Source organism: Equus przewalskii, chromosome 16 (genome assembly GCF_037783145.1).
Source record: "Equus przewalskii isolate Varuska chromosome 16, EquPr2, whole genome shotgun sequence".
Classification (NCBI taxonomy): domain Eukaryota; kingdom Metazoa; phylum Chordata; class Mammalia; order Perissodactyla; family Equidae; genus Equus; species Equus przewalskii.
This window is the reverse complement of record NC_091846.1, coordinates 13,571,875-13,596,995: the sequence shown is the minus strand read 5'-3', so window position 1 is coordinate 13,596,995 and position 25,121 is coordinate 13,571,875. Positions and strand designations below refer to the sequence as shown.

General features: G+C 38.4%; 1 protein-coding gene and 1 long non-coding RNA gene across 2 annotated transcripts in view; one reads left to right on the top strand and one right to left on the bottom strand.

The window, feature by feature from the left end:
• The window catches only part of LOC139076425 (uncharacterized), a 536,857-nt gene that overhangs the window by 71,820 nt on the left and 439,916 nt on the right, over positions 1–25,121 (top strand). The gene's annotated exons all lie outside the window — the stretch shown is intronic.
• Positions 12,128–25,121, bottom strand: part of LOC139076427 (uncharacterized) — a 30,879-nt gene continuing 17,885 nt past the window's right edge. The window contains exon 4 of the long non-coding RNA XR_011528030.1: positions 12,128–14,403. This is a non-coding gene — a long non-coding RNA (uncharacterized lncRNA). The remainder of the gene's footprint in view (positions 14,404–25,121) is intronic.

Sequence of the window (25,121 nt, the reverse complement as noted above, 5' to 3'; positions counted from 1 at the left end):
CACCTCTCACCAAGAAATGCTGTGGCAGCGTCCCACATACAAAAGGGAGGAAGACTGACACAAACGTTAGCTCAGGACCACTCTCCCTCAAGGAAAAAGAGGAAGATTGGTAACAGGTGTTAGCTCAGAGCCAATCTTCCTCACCAAAAAAAAAAAGAAAAAAAGACCAACACAAAAATTTAAGTAAGTGCAAAGCAAGGCTCTTCATGCTTTGGGGTATTTGAGCTTAGACAATTCTTTTTTAAAGATCACAACTGGAAATATAAATACTTCCAAATGTGATGTAATACAGCCCATGAAAGCTTGTTGTGTTGCTCTCTTGTCCATCCATGAGTAGGTGGGTGTAGCACAGTGCCTGCTCAGAGTCAGCATTCGTGAAACCTGCTGGGGATGGAGAAATGAGGAAGGGAGGAAAGATAAAGGGGGCTATGCAGTGATATCCTGGGAGTCTTGATTTAGATTAGAGAGTATCTTTGGCAGATTTAGGTTTTCCCCAAGGAGACACTAGGTATATAGACCCTATCCAATAACTAGTTCTCAAAGACTGTTCCCCCTCTTGGTACTGGTGGTTAATTTTACCTTAACACTTACTTCCATGTTCCCAGGAACATAAATGCGCATTGAGGGAGCAGAGGAATGCAAACGTCAATTGTAAGCAAGGTAACACATTCACTCAGCTGTGGCCAACCATGAATTCATGAAAGGCAGGTTATGATTGTCTTAATGGATTTCGGTTTTGAGAGAATCGGGTGAGACTGTGGGAAACTGTAGGCCGACATCCTTCTCCAAGGCTCCCTGGGGTCAGCACTGGACATCTTGCTGACGCTGTCTGCTTCCGAAATATGGGACAATCCCAGTTAAGCTACTTGTAGAAAATCAAATATCACTGACTTCTTGGCTGCTAGTTAACATCCTAATTATCAGTTAACACCTTAGGAGGGATTTGTACACTGTCATCCGGGAGAGACCCAGTAGGAAGGATGGCCTCCTGTCGGCTTATACATCTCGCATCTTTTACTCAATTTATCCTCACATATCATGCCCTGGAGGACAGTAACAGTATATTTTCATATCACAAATGCGGAAATTCTGAAAGGGAACAGACAAAATGACTTGCCTCATGTCACAGAGCTAATTAAAGAGAGAGCTGTATCGGGGCGGTTTGTCTCTGACTCCCCGAAGCTTGTGGTGTCCAATTCTGAGACTCAGCCTCATAAGGTGGAAGCAATTCAGCCATGAAAGCACACCCGCTTGCTTCTTCACTTGCTAATTACTCTCTGCAAAGAAATCGGAGCTTTGAAATATGAAATCAGCTTCCAGAGCGGGGATGACTCAGCAGTATACAAACTAGTTAAAAAAATACAATGTCATTAATTGTTTCAAAATTTTAAAAGCTCACCATAAGATTGGCACTTTCAAATGTGGTCTTATTAGTCCCAGGCCCTCTGGCTATTTATACTGACAAAAATGGATTCTTTTTTTAGCTCATTCACAGAAATCTTCTTTCAAGAGCTTGGATTTCCATAGGAGACGAAAGGTCACATTCTCATTCATAACAAAATGCGAAGAGATTTAGAGCGAACCTGTACAGGGAAAGATATTCCGAACTCTAATAATACATTTACCTCCTGGAGGAGGAAACGAAAGCACCTACAAAGTCTCTCTGAAATCCATCGCCTGTGTTTTTATCCTCCACCTCTGCCACCTTCCTCAGGGTGAAGGTAATATCCTGTTAAAAAATCACTTGAAGAATTTGAAGATCTAAAAAAAAAAAAAAATTAATACCAAATCAATATGCTCAGTGTAGAAAATTTGAAAAATACCAAAATATTTTTTAAAAAAGCAAATCGCCTTAATATCACAATCTAAAGATAATCGTGGTTACAATGAAGTGATTTACACACACACACACACACACATATACACACACACAGAGCATGCGTACATGCTGTTAAACGATTGGGACCATATTGCATATGCTACCAGGAGTGCAGAGAGTGTGTGTGTGCTGCTGTCATGCCCAGGCAGATATTTGATCACAGCCTTCTTTCCTGCTGAGCCCAGATGCTATTTCAGAATATCCTTCAATGCAGCACTCCAGACAGCCACTATCAAAACATTTCAAAAGCTTTCCCTGATGAACCCTGTTTTGTTTCTTGATTTTTTTCCACTGATCTTTCGGTATGAATTTTCTCAAATTGTTAAAAACTGTTTGAAATTTTTATGTGACTATGTAATATTCCTAAAAAATACAAAACTCTATTTAATCCATAACGTTGAGTACAGTAGTCCCCCTTTATCTCCGGTTTCACTTTCCACAGTTTCAGTTAGCAACAGTCAACCGTGGTCCAAAAATATTAAGTGGAAAATTCCAGAAATAAACAATTCATAAGTTTTAAATTCTGAGTAGCATGATGAAATCTCCTGCAGGCTAGCTCCATCCCGCTGGGGATGTGAATCATCCCTTTGTCCAGTGTATCTACCCTGTACTGTATAGAAAAAAACATAGCCTACACAGTGTTCGGTACCATTTGTGGTTTCAGGCATCCACTGGGGTCTTGGAATGTAGCCCCCATGAATAAGAAAAGACCGCTGTATATATTTTTCTACGAATTTTGCTGTTATAAAGAAAGCCACGGTAAATATGTTTATACTCTAAATTTTGACTGAAATGCTGATTATTTCCTATGGAAAATTTCCAAGTTTCTTTGGAAGTGGGCTCAGTGGATCAAAGGTTGAAAACATTTTTGTGATTTCTCATTTATTTAGCCAAATTGCTTTCCAGAAAAATTGGACCACTTTCATAAGAGGGTATAAGAATCTTGATCCTGATGAACCTTCACCAACATAAAAATATTATCATAGTTCAAAATCTTTGCTAATTTGCTAAGGGAAAAAAAGATATATAGTTTAAATACGCAATTCTTTTTCTACTAATAAGGTAAATTATCTGCGTATAATTTTAGATTTTCTACTGAGATGCTAGAGTTTTATGTATTGGTTTGTATGAATTATTTATATATTATGGATAGAAATGCTTTGTGGATGATGTTATTTCTGTTTTTATTTAGCTTATAGTGTTTTTTAATATATGGAAGGTTTCAATTTTTATTGATTCAAATCTGTATATCTTTTGCTTTGTGATTCCTATTTCTTTATGCTTTGAAAATTCTTCCCCATCCAGAGAGAAGGAAAATATTAACCTAAATTTTCATCCAGCATTCTTCTAGTTATATGAAGAGTGAAACACACCACGGATAAGAGACAATTTTTAAAGAAAGCTATGTCTATGTCTTGTAAAATTTGTAGTCAATAGACCAGCCTTAGAGAAAACAGCCTACTATGTGCTGTGATTTGACTGAACTGAGAAAATCTTGCTTCAAAATGGGCATTTCCTCACCCATCATTACATTTTGTCAGTGCCATCAAGTCAGTTCTGACTCCTAGCAACCCTGTGCAGAGCAGAGTGGAACCCTGCCTGGTTTATTTGCACCATCCTCGCTCCGCTGCTATTCATAGGATTTTCATGGCGAACTTTTTCAGAAGTGGGTGGTCAGGTCCTTCTTCCTAGTCTATCTAGTCCACCCTGGGTGACTCTGCTGGTATTTGAAATACAGGCAGCATAGCTTTCAGCATCACAGCAACACACAGCTACCACAATATGACAACCAACAGACAGGTGGTGTGTTTCCCTGACCTGGAAATGAACCTGGGCCACGGTGTGGGAGTGCCAGATCTTAACCACTAGACCGCTAGGGCTGACTATCATTACGTTACTGTATGTTTATTCTGTGGGGCCCTGAAGGTTCTTTGTTTTTTAAAATCCTTTTTCAGTGCTGAAAGGCATCATCTCAGAGTTATTAGCTAACATATTCATTACTGATTATTATTCCAAAGGATTCGCTGCCTGTCTAATAATCCATTAAAGCACGGTCTAGTAGGAATGGTACCTAGAACCTATACTGTGGGTACCAAAGGGAGTAAGAGGAATAGATGCTAAAGTTGGCAACAAAGGAATATGTCGCTTGATTCACAACTGCTGGGATCTGACACTAACAGGACAGTGGCCAGAATCAATGATGATTTAGTGCAGTTCTCACTCCAGCTTCAGAGCATTTGTGAACAGACTTTCAGGATTCCCTTTGATGCCACCATGGAACTTTTAATAACACATACTCCCTTATTGTTTGATCAGTGCCAGACTAAGACACTTTGTGTCCTGCTGTCACCCCACACCACATGCAAGCTCTGTTGTATTGGAGTAAAACTTGTTCACTTGTGCTTTCTGTCCCTGGTAGTCTCCTGTTTCATAGTAGTAATAATAACGATAACAGATAGCTGTCATTTATTGAGCACTTACTGTTTATCTATTATTTAATCCTAACAATCACCTTATGAGGTTGATTGTGTTATCATAGTTTTGTAGATGAAGTTCGAATTCTCAGAGTGGTAAAAAGCCTATCTAAGGGCATATAATATTCCATAAGATATTTACCGAGTGACTTCTCAGTGTCAGGCACTGTTTTAAGGGCATCATCTCATTTAATATTCTGAGCAATCTTCTCAGGCCATTCTAGGAATGGAGGAACAGAGACTTGCAAAGGTTAAGTATCTTGCTTCAGATCACATGCAGTAGAAGATGGCAGAACTGGGTTATAAACCCAGCTGTACAAACTCCATAGGCCTCTATCAGCTGCTGTATTAACATGGAAGTAGCAGAGGTGAGATTCAAAGCCAGCTCGGCTGATCCCAAAGCACATGCTCTTAAACTGGAGAGGAGGGGGCTCCCAGATGTGATGAGTAAGCAGTGATGCTTCATAATCACTTGTGAACTGTGTTGCATCATGTTAGTAAATTAAAGCTAATCATTAAAGCACAAAACTTTGTGAACACTGTATTTTTAAATCGGTTAGAATAAATTTTTTCCTATAATGTCATTTTACTCATTTTCATTCTGATATCCTTCTTGAATGAGAAAAGGTAGAGTCATTCTGTTCATAGATTCTGTGGGCCGGGAATCCAGACAGGGCAGAGCAGAGATGGCTTGTCTCTGCCCCAAGGTTTTGGGTTCTCACCAATGGTCAGTGGTCTGAATGATGTACAGCAGTGGTTCTCATAGGGTGGTCTCCAGATGATGTGGAATCTTAGAAATGCAGATTATCTGGTCCCACCCGAGATGTACTGACTCAGGAACTTGAGCCGTGGGACTCAGTAACCTGTGTTTTAACAAGCCCTCAGGGGACGGATGCATGATAAAATTTGAGAACCACTGATCAAGAGGCTTCTTGTCTCGCGTATATGCATCTCAGCTAGGATGACACTAAAGAAAGAGTCAATTGGGGGCTGTCAACAAGAGCACTTATGCGTTGTCTCCATGTTGTCTTCTCACAACATGGCAGCTGGGGTTCTAGATTTTCCTGAAAGGACACATCCGAAGAGCAAGAATTCAAAATAGAATCAGGTGGCAATGGCATGGACTTTTCTGACCTAGTTTCAGAAGTCATTCAGGGTCAATTTCATGGCATTCTGTTGATTGAAGCAGTCACAAGCCTGCCCAAATCCATGGAGCGGGATGAAGACCTCACTTCTTGACATGAGACGTGTCAAAAAATTTGGAGCCAATATTTTAAAACCTCCAGAGTCTACCCTCTGTTCTCTAGCCTGACTGCCATATGCAAAATATACTCATCCCCTTCCAACTTCTCCAAAAGTCTTATTGCCTTTGGCATCAGGCTCAGGCCAAGGTGCAAAGGAATGTGATGTGACTAGTGTGTGTTGAATATTTTGTGCTTGAAAATAGGTTGCGAGCTACTTCTCTTAACCAGTCAATTATACTGTCCTTGAGAGGATAGGATAAGATTTTTTTGAGTGCAGGACTCTGATAAATGTGATTCCTTAAAAACCAATACTAGAATAAAATATATAACAGCACATAGAGTGTGAGCTCAGTGAGCTATTATTGAACAGAGTCTTAAACTTTAACATTTGAACCTTTCCCTATATTATCACGCATATACACCTAGTTTGGTATAATGCTCCTTCTCCCCTTGTCTGTATTTAACACACTGGAACAAAGCACACGTCTCCTGTGAATCATAGAAGACAAGACACAGAGAAGCTATTATCCTGGATGTCTCCAAACACGTTATTTCTTATAAATAGTTTTCCCTTAGAGCTGAAGAAGACAGAGGTTACCATAGTCTGGGAGGATGGAGACTGGTGACCTCTTGACGGGATCATTTAAACTTAGACGAAAGTAACCACTCAAGCGCTTTATAGTCACATTTTCTAAATTCTAAGTAACAATTTAAATTTGTCTTCTAGAGCTCATACATGAATTTTCAGGCGTTCAGTTTTTGTGCCAGTTCTCAGTTTAATTTTACAACTCAATCTAAATGAGGAGGTTCAAGAATGTCTACCAAGAGCTCATTCTCTGTGCAGGAGTTAACCTGGAGCCTTGTTTCGATAATGAAATACAACTCTGGTATTATGGTTTTTATTATTTAGTCAGTGGTTTTATTAGCCTGTTTTTGGTTTCTAGTGAATGGGCCTTTGAATTCAAACAAAGCATTGATAGATCGTTCCTTTGGCTTACTTTCCATACTCTGAAAACAATGCATCTCTATTTTGCCTTCAAGTTAACTGGACATATTTCTTTAATTCTTAGCATATACACTTGCTTTTGAATTAAGTTTTCTAGAAAACATACACAGTAAGGCACCGAATAACAACATTTTGGTCAACTATGGACCACCTACACAACAGTGGTCCCGTAAGATTAGTACCATAGTAGGTACGTAGTGGGCTGTCTATCTAAGTTTGTCTAAGTACACTCTATGTTTGCACAATGACAAAATTGCCTTAAGATGCATTTCTCAGAACGTATCCCCATCATTAAGCAAGACGTGACTGTAGTAGATATTTAATTGTGTAGGGTTAAAAATTAGCATAAATCTTACATCTCAGGTTTACATGTTTATGTGCAGGAGAAGTGAAAGAGAATACGGAGTGACATTGGAAAGTAAAATATTTTAAACAGTCTGTCAAAGGAAGAGAAAATTGTAAAGGGATTAGATTTTAATTCTACATTGCCACCACCACGACATAGGACTTTTCAGAGAGGCTGAAGTACAGTTACTCTGTCCAGGCTACCAGTGATTTCTACAGTAACTGCAAATGCACAGTGATTGTTATTTAAAACATAACTCAAGCTATTTAGTGCACTTGCCAAGAAAGTCTTGAAGAGTTGAAAAATTATGGCCATTTATAATGTTATGTTGTGTGTTTGTGCATGTGCACACACATAGGTGAATAAGTTAAAATGAAAGTGAGGGAGGCTCAATCAGGAAAGCCGACAGTCTTTTGAAATGTTTCTCAATAATTTCTTGTATTGGGTCTGAACTCAGGTATTTCCTGGTTTCCAATAGTTTCTATTAACTTTTCAATTTTGTTTCTTTTATTCTTGTCCTTCAGCTTCAAATAAGTGAAGCTGTTTCTTTAAATCAATCCGTTTAGTTGTTCATTTACTCACTTATTTATTCATGCTCAGCATTTATTCCACCAATAGCACCAAATGAGAGGCTGAAGGTGCAAAGATGAATAAGGTATGTTTTCTGTTTTCCAGGAGCTCACATATACACGTAAGTAAACAAATATATATTAACATGTAGTGAGAGCTATGATAGCGGTAAAGACAAGGGCCAAGACTGGGATTAGATATGTATGTTAAACTGTGCCTATGAATGGGGGATAAGGAAAAGCTTCACCAGTAAGACAGCTGAATTGGGTAAGAGTTGAAGAGAACGTTGAGGCAGGATAGAATTAACAGGCATTCATATCATTCCTTGGGAAAAAACATTTTGAGTTTTGATTCTGTCATCTAGCATACTAGTTATCTCTCTCTGCTAAGTTAGTTATCTTATGTTTTGTGTCTTCTATGTGCTTATCCATTGTTGATAAAAAAAAAATATTCAACAGGAGAAGCTAAAGGCAAAATGAACTGTGAGACATACTACCAAAGACTTCCCTCCATTCTTTAGCTGTCTATTAACCTACCAAGTTAAATCATCTTTCAATCCACATTTCTCCGTCAAATCCACAGTGATATTATGAAAGACCCTTCAAATGCTTTACTATAATAAATGTAAGTTCTGTAGTAGTTAGAATGCCTATGGCTGCAAATAATAGAAAATCCCAACTCCATTGGCTAAAACAGAAAAATATATATTAGCTTACATAATAAGTCCAGAGGTAAAGCAGCTCCAGGGGTCGGTTAGTTCAGCAGCTCAGTGACATCAAAGATCTGGAGTCTTTCCATTTTCTTGCTCTGCCATCTTTAGTATACTGGCTTATCATTAAGATAGTGTTCCTCTTGGTCACAAGACAGCTGCAGTAGTCCCAGGCATTGCACCCTGAAAAAACACTGTCTAGCATTACAGGGTGTCTTTTCCTGTGACTTTTTAATTTAATTAATTAATTAATTAATTAATTAATTTTGAGGAAGATTAGCCCTGAGCTAACTGCTGCCACTCCTCCTCTTTTTTCTGAGGAAGACTGGCCGTGAGCTAACATCCATGCCCATCTTCCTCTACTTTGTATGTGGGACGCCTACCACAGCATGGCTCACAAAGCAGTGCCATGTTGGTGCCCGGGATCTGAACCAGTGAACCCCGGGCCGCCGAAGCAGAACGTGAGAGCTTAACCACTGTGCCACTGGGCCAGCCCTACTTTTTGATTTTTAAATTAGTGAAGAAGGCTCTGCAGTGGACTTCTATCTTGTGTTTCATTGATCAGAATTGTACCACATGCCCATTTTTAAGCTAGTCACTGGCAAGAGGTTACCACGATTGACATAGACTAATCAGCAATTTACTCCTCAGCTAGAAATCAGAATATTCTTCCTAAGCACTGGACCACAATAAGTGGGGTAGACAAGTGAAACAAAACAAAACAGGTGTCTTCCAGGAAGGAAGAAATTTGGTGAGGAATGGGTTTATGGTAGACAACTAATAGACTTGCTATGCTTATGGCACAGCGTGTTCTCAAACATGAGCAAACGGTAAGCCCCCTGGTTAGCATGATGTGTTTTGAATGACAACATACGTTACATCATTACTTGCCAGGAACAATAATTTTTCTAGTAGGAAATATGATGTTTCTGCCTGTCTCTACATGTCAAAAGCAATAAATATAAAACTTTTGAGATCATATTTCTGAATTTTTCCACTATTATTTCTTTCTTTACCATTTTGTTTTCTGCTAGTGATTGGTAGTAAATGATTGGCTATGACTAGCAAATTTGTTTTTTAAGTATAGTAGAAAAATTATGTCTATGGACTTTATTTTTTCTGATTTCTGTGTTAAATTCCTTTGATATTATGGAGCAGTACAGGCCCACTGCATTTTAGAAGTAGTAGCTACCGAGTTGATTAATTTACACGTTATCTCTTGTCTATTGGTTTCTACTTCTTTCTATCAGTACAATGCTTATACATGTCCAGTGTTTAATTTGGTTGAAGGATTTATACTTGAGACACAAGGGTGCATATTAGAACATTTGTATTTTTAAAATTTGTTACCAGAAAACCTTTTATAAAAGGCGAGAACAAAGCAAAACAAAGAACCCCACACAAACCAAAACGAAGACTCCTCCTAAGGGTGGAATTTCATACAAAAGTGAGTGGAGACGAGGTTGATCTCAGCCCTCCAAAATTTATGCCACGTGAGAATCCTCCTCCTTCATTTACTGGGTAAGGATGACTTTGCTGAGGATAATTACACACTGGCCAGAAAGAGCCCAGGTTGTCCAGTGAACACTGCGGTACCACTTCAGTGTCTCCCCCAAATTTTGAAAAAAATAATTCTACGTTTAGAAAGTCCATTTCCTTTTTTTTTTTCATTTTTATGATAATGGAAGTGAAAAAGCAAGCATCCGAGTGATTTCAACCTCTCACTGGAAGCTGAATGGCTGCTGATTGCTGTAAGCTGAGCTCTATTTTATTTATCTAGTATTACTGTTGCTACTAGGAAACCATGCTTCATAGTTTAGCATTTTATTGTGAAAAATAAAATGTCCAATTATTGAAAAGGTATCTTGATATGATTTAGCCTTTTATGTTTAAAACCTCCGCATGTTTTGCTCAAAGTTGTTTTATGATGAATTAGGAGACATATTTAATTTCTTTCCAAAATTATTTATATCAGCCTCCCCAAAGCTGATTTATATTTCATATCTTAGCCAATTTATGTGTTATTTAAAAAATATTCGCGAAACTGTTCCAAAATTGAGGAACTTCTCTAGGGAGTCACTGGATGGTTTCAAGGGCATTGTTATATTCCTCTCTACTTGCTACTATGGGGCTGTTTGGTTCTAAGACCTAAGTGAACCACTTTGATGAAAACTGCGTGGGCCCTGAAAATATTCACTGTGTTAAGTGCCAAAATTTATCTCTTGTATCTGATTTGTAGTGATTTATTATTCTTACAATGCAGTATACCTTTGGGAAGCTACTTTGCCAGCATGATGAATTTCCATATCTCTGTTGAAATTTCCTATGATATTACAGATGAATTTATCTGTCATTTGCCAAACCCATACTCCAGAGTGTTCGGAGGGTAAAACTGTACTGGCACAGTAACAAAAATGACAGTGATGTCTTCAATTTACGTTGTTCTTTCCAATGAATTATCTCACTTGATTTTGTGCTCATGGTAACCCTGCATAGTATGTGATGAGATGCTGTTATTCCCATGATTACAAATAAGAAAATGGTGTTCGAACAAATTGAGTGAAATTTCCAACATCAGACAGCTGGTAAGCGGTGGAACCCAGACTCGAGCTTAATTTTTTTGACTCTGAATCCAGTGCTGCTTTCTGTCTACTTATACAATACCATTGCTGTGTGTTTAATGTATGTGCTTGCTCATCTGTATTCTCTGAATTATGGCAAAAATGCTTCTTCTTGCAGAGATTTTATCTGAAATATTTATTTTCAATCAGTGACAACCAAAGTAGATTCAATTCACATATTTGTTGAGTGCCTACAACATGCCAGGTTCTGTATTAGGCTCCTGCAGCTACATTTCACCTATTTACCTCGTTTAGTCCTCCTAAGGGATCTTGCAATCTCATTCCAACTCTAGGACTGTTTGATTGTTGAGTGTCTGCTGTAAAGAAGACATGTGTATAGAGGCTCCAACTTCTCCAGATGATGAACTTAGTTAGGCTTTAGTGTTCATTCTGCTTAAGAGTTAGGATGGCAGCTCTAAATTTTATAATTTAAATGACCTCTTTGAGGAATTCTATTAAGATTTACAGATAGACTTTTTCATGTAAACTTGTATTAGCAATTCTTTAATTTCTGGTTCTTACTTTGTGTGTTTGAAATTATATTAAGTATTTAAAAATAATCTGTTTGCAATGGAAGTCACAGTGGTAATGAACACTTATGTGTCAGGCTTTGAATAAAGATCTGGAATCAGGGTTTGAATTTGGTTATCTGACTTTCATTCGCCTTATTTATATTGAAAGATATATTTATTTTCAAAATACAAACAGTGATAGTGTCTTTCCCAAACTGTTAATGTGATTACTTGTGATTAAAACTACTTTTTTTTTAGCGTATCAGCATACCATCAGCCATAGAAGTGCACTAAAATCTGGCAGACATATTTAAAATTTGAATTCAGTTCCTTGCTGCTGGGCTACTGAGGCATGAAGAACAGAGTCAGGGTTCAGAACCTTTAGTATTCAGAAAGGCAGCCAGCAGGAGTGAAAAACGTTAAAGAACATTTTCCCAGCAGTAGTATCTGGGAGCTACTGACCATCTCCATAAGTGGTCCCATAAGCTATCTGAAAAGAGGTGCTGTTATAATCTTCTGCCAGTTCAGGGGTGTGTGTGTGTGTGTTTGTAGGGAATGGATTGCAAATATTATGATTTGACTCTCAATGAACAGATCCCCTAGGAAATAGCTGTCTGCCCATCTGCAGCATTGTGGTTGCTACATTAACCTTGACCAAGCAATGCACACCACAGAGAGAAGGGAGCGATAGATCAGGACTATGCTAACCACACTTGCAATGTTTTCCCAGGAAATGAGATTGAGAAAACTTCAATAAACTGTTATTGAACTCCTGTAATTTATTTAATTCATTCAACAAATATTTTTAAGTACCTATTGGCTACCAGTCACTGTACTTGACTTGGGTAAAACAGTAATACATAATAAATGTCTTCTGATCTCAAGGACCCTTTAATTTGACATGGGAAAAACAGACACATAAAATAAAATGAAAAATAAGTAAATATGACAGAATGTTAAGAAATGTCAGCATTACCAAGCCAGGTTATTCCAGGAATGCAAGGAGGATTCAGTCGTTGAAAATATCTTAATTTAACTCACTAGATTAATAGGTCAGAAGAGAAAAGTCATATGATTGTCTTCACTGATTCTGAAAAGGCATTTGATGAAAACAACATTTATTCTTGATAAAATGTCTTAGTAAAATAGAAATAGATGGATACTTCTTTAACATCATAAAATATACATATGTCAGTGCTAACTGGAACATTATGCTTAGTTGGGAACATCAGAAACATTCCCACTAAAGTCAGGAATAAACTAAGAATCTTTACAATTATCATTATTGCACATCGTTGTTCTGGGTGATTCTACCAATGCAGTAAGATAAGCTAAAGATAGAATATGGTGGAAAAGATACTATGGCAGTTTCCAGGCCCAAGCCTTAACTAGCAACTTCCTCTTCCTGGATCTTGGATTCTCTCTCTTGACAACCAGCCGCTATGCCATGAGGAAGCCTAAGCCGACCACCTGCTTCTTTAGGATCACTCTAAGGAGACTGCAGGCTGCTTTTCTCACCTCTGAAGTGATGCAAATATGGTAATAATCATCCAAGGTTTTTACCCATAGTAGAAGATATTGAAAGGTTTGGAATAAGGAAGGTTAAGAGGTAAGCTCTTCATCTTTGGATAAGCAGGAAACTACAGGGAGGTCCACATAGACAGGCCCACAGTCCCAGATGGCTGATGGCCAGCACCAACTTGCCATCCTGAAAGTTCATCCTCCAGGTCCCAGTCAAGCAACCTGAATGATGCTGTGAAGTAAAAAGGGGCTCTCTGTTCTAAATCCTGCCCCCAATTGAAAATTTGTGAGTGAAATTAATGTTTGCTGTTCTTTTAAGCTACTAAGTTTCGGACTGGTTTATTAATGTTGTGATGGACAGTTGGAACAGGTTTTGGTCCCTAAAAACGGGGTGCTGCTGTAACAAAACCTGAAACACGTGGCATTGGCTTTGGAACTGGGCTGCAGTCAGAAGCTGAAAAGGCCTTGAGGGAAATGTCAGTAAAATCCTTAAGTATGTTGAGGGAAGTGTCAGCAGATGTCCGAGGGGCAGGGTGGGATGATGGTGAGAGATTACATCACAAGAAGAACATTCTTTCCTGAATTGTTTATATCCAAGAAAAGAACATTACTTAGATTGAGGCTTTTCTTTAGTGGCTAAGAGCAGAAACAACATTACTCTTTGGATTCTGAGAAAAATACCCTACCTTCACTTCATTCCTGATTTTACGTAGCAGTTCTTAGCTATTCAAAATAGTTTCACATATATGAGCCTATTTTATACCTTGAATAGCCTATTAAAATAAGCAGATCAACTATTACTGTATGATCCCATTTTAAGATAATCAGATCAAGAGGTTAAAGGACAGGCACAAGTCACACAATTATTTAGGGGCAGAGGCAGCCCTAGATGTGGCTCTTTCTGTAGTCCTAATTCCACAGAAAGTTGTTCCCCACAGTGGGTGGGAATTTAACCCTTGCCACCATTTACACAGGGCAAGGCCAGTCTGAGGAACTGGAGAACAAAAGACGCAATCAGGCGGGACTCCATTTGACCGCCTCTCGCTAGTTCTCTTTCAGAACAACATTCTGGGAGAAGCAGAACCTCATGGTCGTATTGACTTGTTTTCTTTCCTGTCCTAGCTGTTTACATTCTGAATGTAGTTCCAAATAAATGTTTCAGGTTCTGGACGGTTGGTTTTAGCTCCAAGACCTTCAATATTTGATGAGTTTGGGAAACTGAGAAGCTGATAAGAAACACGTCCAACACAGTTCGCTATTAGATTGCTTTTATAATTTCCCTAAAATTCAGACTTAAAGGGGAACCCTGGATACAATTCACTGGGCCCATTACATGAGATGTTTCTTGTCTAAGTAGGAAGAACCCACAGGGGAGGAGAGCAGTCATCTGTGGATGGGTCTTCAAAGCAGCCACCTTGTGCAGGGCACCTGCTTCTTTAAGATCACTGTAAGGAGATGGCAGGCTATCTTTTCCACCTCTGAGGTGATGAGAATATGGTAGTAATTATCCAACATTTTTACCTGTAGTGGAAGATACCAAAAAGTTTGAAATAAGGAAGGGTGAGAGGTAACCTCTTGATCTTTGGATAAGCAGGAAACTATAAGACAGTTTCTGAACTATATTAATCCCTTCAGTTTCCTCCTTTATTTTAGGGTTGGACCACTGCTTCTCCAGGCCCCTGACTTCCTAGAGTGTCCCTGTCCTGAGTATTTACCTCAAGTAAACACTGGGATCACCTACGGAGTTATGTTATTCATTTTAAAAACCAAAATCGAATCATATCCCATGTCTGGTAGCCTTCTGTCTTAAAAAAGCAGCGCCTGCAGATGAGCAGAGCTCTGCCTCAGGACAGAGATGCAGCAGAAATAGGAACACAAGTCCTTGGGAGGGGAGCCTGTGCAGTGTACGTGGCCACCACAGATTGCTACATAAAATGATGGTGTCAATGCTAGAACAATTTGTAAACTATAAAATACTCTACAAATATGAGTCGTTAAATAAATTGATCTCAATTCTCAACAAGGTGTTCCAAGAGTTCAGACAATTTCGATGTAGTCTGGAGCCAACTCTTATGTACGCTAAGATTTCAATGAAGATCAAATATGAAAACAATCACCATCAGTGATGTCAACTATATTAAATGAATTAAGTCGGTGGCATTTGCTGAAAAGCACTGAAGGGCAATATGCCTTTCTAAGTTTATTTAAGCAAAAAGTCAATAAAGGACCTCAATCCCAAGAAAAATTTGTGAAACAGACTGCTTTATCTATATTTTGCAGATAAGAAAGTGAGATGAATAAAGTGTACTGGAAACTTTCATTTCCTGCTGCCTCACTGCTGCCTGGTCCCTTCAGATGGATCTGTGTCCTCCTGTGTGACAGGTATTGGGCCAAGGTGAACACCTGGCCTAGGATTGGTCCATCCATTGCTTACCAGTGACCCAGGACTTGAGTGGATGGTCTGGCCTGAAAAGATGAGCTACCACAATCTGATTTTCCCTCTCTGGACATGGATCCAGAATATTCAGCAGTAAGTTACCAACTCAAGGATCTATAGGCCTAATGAAGAGGCTGCCATTTATGGTCATGTTTAAGATGGTTAAGTACAAAAAAAGTGAACAATAGAAAGGAAAATGACAGAAATATTCTAAGATGCACTGAAGTGGTGAGAGAAATGGAGACAAGAAAATGACTGCTCCCCAAATTTACCTTGGATTCTCTCCATCCTTTGGCCTGGGTGTTTTATCTTCGTTTCCTATGATACTTTACTGGGTTTAAAATAAATTCTTTTTCTTTCTTAAGCGGGTTTGAGTGATTTTTGATTTATAAGGTACTTAAATGGAAGAGAGAGTTTATTGCTGGAGATTATATAGCTAATAATTAGAGGCAAAACTCAGGCATACCCGACCCTTAAGATCTCTCCCAGCTCTAAGCTCCATCTTTTCTCCTAAGAACTTCTCAATATTTACTAGGATCCTCCCAAAAGGCTCAAAGAATGGGTCAGATTTTGTGGATTCTAAGCATCGTGGCACTCTGTTAAAAGACAGAGCTTGCAGCAACCTTCAAATTAAGCCACGTAGGCAGCCACCTACTTTGTTAACGAACATTGCTGTTTCGTTGGTTTTAAGGTAAGGGTAATTTAGACCAATGCCTTGAAGAAACGTTGTAAATTACCGCTTGGAGAGCTTTACATTCTCTTTCAAGAACAGCCCCTGTCTTCATTGTAACAACCGTGCTTTTTCTGGAGAGACTATGCCTGCAGAAACTCTTCATGTATAACATCATAGGCGCCTGGATCACTTCTGTTGTCATGTAATCCAGTTCATGTTTATTCTATTTTACAATTAACTTGGGGAAACAAGGAACAGTTGAACCACTAGAATGAATTAAATCTATAAGAAAATTTTCATCTTCAAGAAATTTATTTTGAAGTGCATTTCTTTAGATTTCTGACATATTTGAATCAAAGATTTGAGAATACCAAAGTCACTGTCAGCTATCACTAGGGAATGCATTTAGAAATATTTTTTAATTTGGTGATCACAAGAGAAATTTGATATCCATTTAGAAACTGTCAGTTTATCATTTTGTGGTTATCGCCAAGGATAAAATATATTGTATTTTTAACTGGCAGAGTTTATTATAAAAATCAGTTTTGCCATTGTCTTTTGGGTATTGCAAATACAAAAACCGTAGTAAAGTAGAGGGTTTATGTGATCTTTATAAAGAACTCTGGGATAAGCCAGATATGTAAATTTGTATGACATGTACATGTGGGGTTCTGTGGATGAGTGGTAGAACTATTCTAACATCTTTAATCACCTTTCGCACGTTTCCATCCATAATTTTGAAATGGTATGGATGATGACCATGAGCTGTCGTGCTAGAATGGCTAAGGAATCATAGTGACTACATTCTCCAGTATGCACATAGGAAGTTTGTTCTTGGATGTTTAAAAGCATTAGATTAAAATTCCGTATATTAAGTATAATTTTACTTGAATTTAAAAAAAGAAAAAGAAACTGAAGTGAAACTTAAAAATTTTCAGATAAATGTTGTCTCCTTTTTCTAACAAGTGCTACTGTTTCCTCAGAGGTTCTTCTGGCTCTGGTTCAAGAGAGAGGACTAAACATTTCTTTGTTCGTGTTTTGCACTAAATTCTATAAAGATGCTAGTTAAAACATATAAAAGGGAATAGAGTTATTACAGGCAGATAATAAGGTGAGGTAGGCTGGGGCATCAACAAACCAGGCAGTTTTGTAGAGAATTTCTAGATGATTGAAAATAAGTGGGATATACTGAGGAATAAACACAACTGGAGGGTTCTTTATCCAAAATATGCACCAGAGTCTGAAGTAGAGATTTATTTCTATGAGAAGAACAATTGTCACTCAGAGATTTGGGGACAGCATATGGACAGAACAAAAATTGCAAGGAGGGGTCCATTGAAATGATGGTTGAAGGGACATCTTTAGAACAGATGTGCTAGTCTTGCTTCCTCCATCTTTCCTTCCTGCTTCCCTCTATCACCAGTGCACAGAGTTCTTGGCCTCATCTGTTTATCTTCAGGCTGAACTCAGAAAACTGCACCTTTTTTTTCCTGAGGAAGATTTGCCCTGAGCCAACATCTGTGCCAATCTTCCACTATTTGGTATGTGGATCGCTGCCCCAGTTTGGCCGCCAACAAGCAGTGTAGGTCCATGCCCAGGAACTGAACTGAGACCTTGGAAGAAGAGCGTGCCGAGCTCAAACAGTAGGCCATGGGGCTGGCCCCAAGAACCGCACTTTTTTAGAGAACTTAATTGCTCTATTGAGGTGTAGGCACACAGGATATAGCCCTCATCATTTTAGCCTGATGAGAGGTTGTGCCATTTGAGGTGGGTGTTGAGTATGGTCCAAGTGTAAATGTCTGCTCCATCTGCAACCACCTCTGTGAGAGCTTGCTTGCTGCCAACCCTACCATTAAGAGAAACAGACCTTTGTACATGCAGAGATATGCCATCCCAGCTGCCTTCATTCATAAATGTGACGGGGTGTCTCAGGGCTGCCAAATATTGGAGGAAATAAACAGCATAAAGGATAACAAGCTAAAACAAGTGACCAAAAAAGAGACAGATCAAATTTTGGACCAAGAATAATAAAAAAAATCATTTATTCAATATTCAGTCAACAAATGTTTATTAAATGTCCAATGTGTTCCCGGCACTGTTGTAGGCACTTGGAACACATCGGTGAATAACACATGATCTCTGCTTCACGGAGCTTCCATTCTAGCAGGAGAGACAGCCGATAAACAAATAAAAATAAACAGAGTGAATAGGGAATTTATGTAGGATGGTAAAGATGGAAATGGAGTTACAGTTTTAAATAGAGTAGTCAGGGCAGGCATTATTGAGAAGATGCCATTTGAGCAAAGAATTAAAGGTGGCATGGGAGTTAGCAAAGATGAAAAAGCTTTCCAGGAAGATGGAACAACCAACGCAAAGACCCTAACATAGGAGCGTGTCTGGTATCTTTCTGATAAGCAGGGATGTAACTCTTCTGGTTGCTGCAGAGACTGAGGCAGAGCAATAGGAGAGGAGGGAGAGAGCCCAGGCGAGATCTTGGAAGGCTTTGTCCGCCACTGTAAGGGCTTTGGCTTTTACTCTGAGAGAAGGGGGAGAGGAGTAACATGATCTGACTTCAAATTTAAAAGGATCATTCTGGCTGCTGTGGGGAGGGGTAGGACAAATGTAGAAGCTGGGACCAATTCAGAGGTTATTGCTGAAATCCTGGTGAGACATGATGATGAACTGGACCAGGGCATTAGCAGTGAGGATGGTGAGAACTGTTTGTACTTAGAGTGTATTTTGGAGGTGGAGAAGGCAAAGAAAAATTAAATCCTTCTTAAGAGGCTACAGTGACCTGATAGAGGAAGTCCAAGCTCAGCAACCAGCTAAGAAGAGCCAATTGAAGACTGAAAAAAACTTTACCAGAATCATCATCATCATCCTCCTCCTCCTCCTCCTCAAGGGGATGCAATAAAATCATAGAAAAAGCCTTTCTGCATATAAAAACTCAAACAAAAAGTCACTAGATGAGCTGAAAAAGAGGCTGGAAGATAATTGAAAGAAATATCTTACTATATAGAGAAAAAACACAAAGTGAGAGAAATTATGAGGGAAATACATAGACTTGTAAGGGAGGTTCAGGGAGTCTAACTTGTGAATAACAGGACTTCAAAATGGCGGAAAATATATAGATGGGAGGGGGAGACAAAAATCAAATAAGTTCTAGAAGAAAATTTCCATAAGCTTAAAAAAAGACAGTGAAAGAAAGACTTGATACCATATATTGAAAAGATTTACAAGGCCCAGACAGATTAAAAAAAGTCACACACGTAGACATATCCTGATGAAATTTCTGAATTCCAAGAATCTTCAGAAAATCTTTTAGATTTATGAATTCAAAGAAAGTTACTAACAAAGGAAGGACGACGAGTATTGGTTTTCCATTTACTACACTGAGAGCTGAAGGGCGATCTTTTAAGAGAAATGGACAGTGATCTAGGCTTTATATATGCTTGTAAGATATTGCCCATCTAACAGAGAAAGGAGAGGGTATGTCACTCATGGACTATCTGAAGAAAATTCTTGAGAAAGAAAATTGCCAAAAAGAAAAATGGAATGGATTCCGTTCAATAGATTGTGTGATTAAGAAAAACTGGAAGAAATTAGTGATATGGTGAAGAAGGTAAATATTTCTTCTCTCAACAAGAATAAAAGATCAATTGGCTATCTATCTAACTATCATATATCTGTCTATTTACCTTCCTCAATGGATAAAGATAATATTATTGGAAAATGATAATGCAAGTGCTAAGTAAACCTTAAAACAGAAGAGACATGTGAGAAAACTAAATGACAGCCTAGAGCTGAAATTCTAAACTATCTTGGCAAAATACGGAAGTTGAGGGCAGGACTAAGGAAAGGGGGCTCCAGTTGAGAAGAAAAGCAATCTCAAGTTTCATTTCCAGAGTTGGGAGAATGTCGGCAAATAAAATCTTGATGGCGGTAATAGTTATTATATTTTGTATGTCATCAGCCAATTGAAAAGTATAGGAGAATTTCCAAATTAACATTGGCAGGGAGGAAGGGATAAAAAAAATTGACCCAGACAACAAAAGTAACAAAGTTGACGAAAGGAAACCACAAAAGTTGCAAGTAAGAACATAAAGAAGATGGAAAGTAAAATGAACTATATTATTTTTCAAGGTAATTATGAACAAACAGAGTTTACCTACCAAAAGATGGACCTTTTGTCCTCCTACCTACCAGAGACTGCCAATTTGTACTTAGAATTTCCACAGCAGTTCGAGACACCCCAGCAATAATTTCCATTTGGAGAGGAGTCTTTGGAATTCTGAGCACTTAATCTGATCAGAGGGTACAGGAACCGAACTGATAATTTAACCAGAGTTCCTATAGGTGAGAAAAGCAAAGGAGAGTTCAACTATCACATTTTTGTGGGGATCTTTATTAGTGAGTTTCACATAGAGAAGACTGCTCTGGGCTTCCACCTTCACAGATTTTTCAATGTAATGGCATTCAGATGAGGTCTTGGAATTTGTAATTTTCATAAGCTCCCTGGTGATTCAGAGATGCAGTTGGATTTAGAAGTGATTCCTCTTGGCCCAGATGCAGCCTGTGTTAGTGTTGTATGATACAGTGAATGTAGAACGGAAACAGCACAGCCTGAACTATATATGCGTAATCTTGACAATCTGAGAATTTGCCCTTGGGTTTAGGCATACACAGTAGACATCTCTCATGCATCAACCTAGCAAGGAACTCTAGGTACCTCTCTTGCCTAACAGTTGACAATTGCACCAGTGCTGGCAGGATCAGGCAGCTCTTAGGGTTAGAAAGCCTACTTTTACTTCCTAAAAGTAGATGCTCAAAATATAGCAGGTAATCATTGTTACCAGGTATAAAACTTCCATATCATGTTGATTAAATTAATTTTTGCTGGCTCAATGACAAAAACCTAGGGACAAGGAACACGTGTTACAAGTTAATTTTTGCCATCTTTGCCAGCCAAGTGAATACTGACATCACTTTCTGTATTTAGGGAATCATTGCTATTTCTCAGTGAGCTCCTTGACATGCTCCATAAAATGCATTTTAATTATGTTTCTTACTTTGGCCTTTGCCCTTCCAGGCTTTTTACAAAAAACAGCAGGAGCCTCTACAACATTCTATGTTACTTTTAAGGTGCAATCCAAGAGCTAGTTGGTTTGCCAGCGTGCAGTAGTATTACAAAATTGTACTTGGCCTCGTCCATGGATAGTTTTTGGGAAAGATCTGTATTTTAGCCATCATTTAGTTTCAGACTTAGAGTAAGAATAGAAGGGGATAAAATAGTGCATAACTTCCTCCTGTTCTCCACAATTTTCCCCACACTGAGATCCTGCACTTCTAACAATGACTATAGAACTCCTCTGACTTGTGAGTCCTTCAAAGTCGAAAATTCTGTAAACTTCGGAACAGCAGGTCTCCAACCTTTTGTGTTTGCATCATACTTTTGACGACTGGACATTTTTTTTGGACACAGTTAAGAGATTTATATGTTCAAAATGGGATATTTGCAAAGTATTACCCTGGTTATTTATTGTTCTCATGGAGATCAATCTTAGCATCAAAAATAGTGGGACAACCAGACATTATGTGCCTCCTGACGTGATGCAATAGGAAATTCACAGCATCGCCTACAAAGTATTCTTGCCAAAAATACTTAACTGAAACTACTCAAACTTTTAGCTCTAACTTCCAGCTTACAGAAAAAAGGAAAAAGAGTTGAATGATACTGTATCCTCACTTCCCATAGATCATTACTGTAATACTGCCTTTCCCTGCACCCTCAAATCCCTCGACCTCCTCTCTCTTCATTGCACTTGCCTGGCAAAACCCCGCTTTGGGTGAACCCAATTCTCCATCCTCTGGGCCAACTGCATGTCTATATCTGAACGGCTGCTTGTGGCTGGTAGAAAGCACACAACCGTATTGACTGCTATCATTTTGAATCTCTGACCACAGACCTCAAGTGAGCCCTTGGGACTCCGTGGCTATTCCACTCGCCTCAAACCTCCAAAACCACTTTCCTCTTCCTCACTCTCAGCTTATCAACTTGCTTCTCATTTTAATGAGAAAATAAAAACAGTCATTAGAAAACTTCCTTGTCTTCCCACCACAAAATCTATTCTTCTGCCTTCATCTTTCCCATAAATCCAGCCTTCCCTTTTCAAGGGTGGATAAACCTACCTTGTTCCTCTCTAGGGCCAATGCCTTCCTTTGGTGCACTGGAACTCATCCTCTCTCAGCACTCAAGGACTTTGTTCCTGCAACTTTCCCTCTTTTTCATGTGTCAAATTTCCCCATAAATTGGATCAGTTTCAAGAAAGCTTTAATATCTCTTATCCCTTAATCCTGTTGCTATGCTCTACATTATAGCAAAATTCCAGGAAAGCCTTGTCTAAATTCAATGTGTCAACTTCTTAAGCTCTCATTTTTCCTCCCTAACCCCCCTAAAATAAAGAGAATAGTATAATGAACATGTATGTCCCCAGTTCCCAACTTCAGAAGTCAATTATTGCAAACGCATTTAGAGCTCTCTTGTATCTTTCCTAGACCGCATCCCTCTCCCTTATGCCCTACGCCACAGATAGCTAGTGTGGCACCGGGCCACTCATACCCTGCTGCAGGAAGCACAGTTGATGATGGTCCCAGATGACTCTCCTCTGAATTTACCACTGTATTTGCCGCTCCCAGCAATGACGGAGCATGGTGGGCATACAGGTTCAGGACTATTTCTGTTTGATGCAGGGTTTCACTAATAGGCAACTTTGGCTTAAGGACTCCTAATCAGCCTGGACACAACTTTTTTAGGACCTCACTGCAATCTGATTTTCTTCTCATCCAATCCTTCTTTCCTTGTATCCTTTCACAGACGTCAACTGTGCGATGTGGTGTGAAGTTTTCCTGCCTACTCCTGCTTCTTCCCCTTTATCTTTCCCAGCCATGTTCCCTAAAATGTTCCTTGCCATGTAATCCCATGTCTGCGTCTTGGAGAACCAAAGTAACTCAGACACTATCCTGATTCTGGTGATTATTATTTTCGTGTCTGTCTGTCTGTCTTTTATATATTCATATATAATTGTTTTATGTTATTAAATTTTATACATAGCCTTCTGTAAATTAGTCTTTTTTGAACAATGATATTTGTTTAATATTTATCTACATTGAAATATGTAGCTCATAATTCATTTTTACTGCTAAATTAAATCATTATATTAATATGATATAATTTATTCATTCGTTTTTCTGTTAATGCACATCTATGTTGCTCCAACTTTTTGCTATTGTAAGGTTGCAATAAACACTCTTTCATCTTTCTCTGTTGCACACTCCTGCAAGAGTTTCTCTGGAATATGTGAGTTAAATGCTGAGTCATAGTGTTGCACATCTTTGACTTGACAACTTATCGTCAAATTGCTCTCTGAAGTGGTTGCTTCAATTTTCACTCCTGCTAGCAGTGAGTGCAGATAGTCTTGCTCCTCCATATTCTTGTCTTCTCTTGTTAATGTTGGATTTTTTTGGTTTTGCTAATATCATGGGCGAAAAGTGTCTTAGCATGGTCTTAACGTGCATTTCCGTGATTGCTGGCGGGAAGGAGCACCTTATTATATGCTTAGTGACCCTTGGGATGTCCTCTTCTTTAAAATATCTATTAAAGCTTTTGCTCATTTTTTTACCAGGTTGTTTTTCTTATTGACATTGGAATTCTTAATATATTCTGGATATTAGTGTTTTGTCAGTTATATTCATTGCAAATATATTATTCTAAGCTGTGACATGTATTTTCACTTTGTTTATTGTGTCTTTTGAGTCACAGAAGATTAAAATTTTAATGTAGTCAAATATTTAAATCTTTTCTTCCACGGTTCTTTCTCTCTTAATTTTTCTCTCATTCTTCTTTTGATGTGTCTAGTTTCAGGAATTCTACTCTGTCTTGGGGTTATAAATATATTCTCACAATTTGTTTTAGAGGATATAAAACTCACATTTCATGTTTAGGAGTTCAATGCATATAGAATTGATTTTTATGTAATAACAACCCAATTCATTTTTTTCCAATTTGAGTAGCTAATTGACCCAACATCATGTGTTGAGTAGTCTATTCTTTCCTTGCTGATCAGTAATGCCATATATCAAGTATCTATTCATATTTGGACCTGTTTATGAGCTGTTTATTCTGTTTTATTGATCTGTTTGTCCATTCCAGCACCAGTATCACACCTTTTACAAATAATTACAGTTTTATGAATCTTGCCATCTGTTTTTCTTCTTCAAAACTGTCTTGGCTCTGCTTGATTTTCGCATATCCATATAAGTCTGAAATCAGCTTGTCATATTGCATGAGAAACCTTGTTCAGAATTTGATTGGAATTGCATTGAAGTATCCAATAAATATGGGAAGAATAGGCATCTTTACAAAACTGACCCTTTCTATACACGTATGTGGTTTATCTCTTAATTTAAACAGATCTTTAATTTCTTTCAATAAAGTTTTACTATTTTATTCCTAATGAATTATATTTTTGCCACTGTTGCAAATGGCCTTTTAAAAACATGTTTCACTTTCTGTTTGTTTTTGTGTGTTGTATCCCTATTGATTTTTGTATATTAGTCCTATATCTAGCAGTATTGCTGATCTTTCATTGATTATATTTTGATTGTATATTCCTTTGGTTTCTCTATGTAGACAATTATATCACTTGTGAATAAAGACAGTTTTATTTCTTTCTCTCTAATGTTTATGCTCAAACGAACACCTTTAGTATCAATCTCAATTTTTTTCAAAGATTTTATTTTTCCTTTTTTCTCCCCAAAGCCCCCCAGTACATAGTTGTGTATTTTTAGTTGTGGGTCCTTCTAGTTGTGGCATGTGGGATGCCACCTCAGAATGGCCCAATGAGCAGCACCATGTCCACGACCAGGATCCGAACCAGTGAAACCCTGGGCTGCTGACATGGAGTGCACGAACTTAACCATTTGGCCACAGGGCCAGCCCCTCAATCTCAATTGAATTGTGCTTTTAGTCTCATCTATCTACTGAAACTGTTTTTATCAGTCATGAACAGCCTTCATGTTGCCAATCCAATGGTTAAATCTCAATCTTCAGCTTACTCAACCTCTCAGAAT